Source organism: Bactrocera tryoni, unplaced genomic scaffold (genome assembly GCF_016617805.1).
Source record: "Bactrocera tryoni isolate S06 unplaced genomic scaffold, CSIRO_BtryS06_freeze2 scaffold_11, whole genome shotgun sequence".
Taxonomy (NCBI): domain Eukaryota; kingdom Metazoa; phylum Arthropoda; class Insecta; order Diptera; family Tephritidae; genus Bactrocera; species Bactrocera tryoni.
This window is the reverse complement of record NW_024395824.1, coordinates 253,910-254,509: the sequence shown is the minus strand read 5'-3', so window position 1 is coordinate 254,509 and position 600 is coordinate 253,910.

Here is a 600-nt window from a genome sequence, read left to right as displayed (position 1 = left end):
ACGAAATTATTTTACGGACTCACAACAGGGCCCATAGGAACGCTCTTCTTCTTCTTCTTCTTAATTGGCGTAGACACCGCTTACGCGATTATAACCGAGTTAACAACAGCGCGCCAGTCGTTTCTTCTTTTCGCTACGTGACGCCAATTGGATATTCTAAGAGTAGCCAGGTCCTTCTCCACTTGGTCCTTCCAACGGAGTGGAGGTCTTCCTCTTTCTCTGCTTCCCCCGGCGGCTACTGCGTCGAACGAATGCGATATTCGCCGTGGCCAACGCGCAAAGGACCATAAATCTTTCGCAGAACCTTTCTCCCGAAAACTCGTAACGTCGACTCATCGTTGCTGTCATCGTCCAAGCCTCTACACCAAATAGCAGGACGGGAATTATGAGCGACTTATAGAGTTTGGCTTTTGTTCGTCGAGAGAGGACTTTACTTTTCAATTGCCTACTCAGTCCGAAGTAGCACCTGTTGGCAAGAGCAATCCTGCGTTGGATTTCCAGGATCCTAGGAACGCTCAGGGAAATAAAATGCAATAATCGAAGAAATATTTTTTCCCGATAAAGAGACAAAGAATAGCTACACTGATAAAACAATGCCAA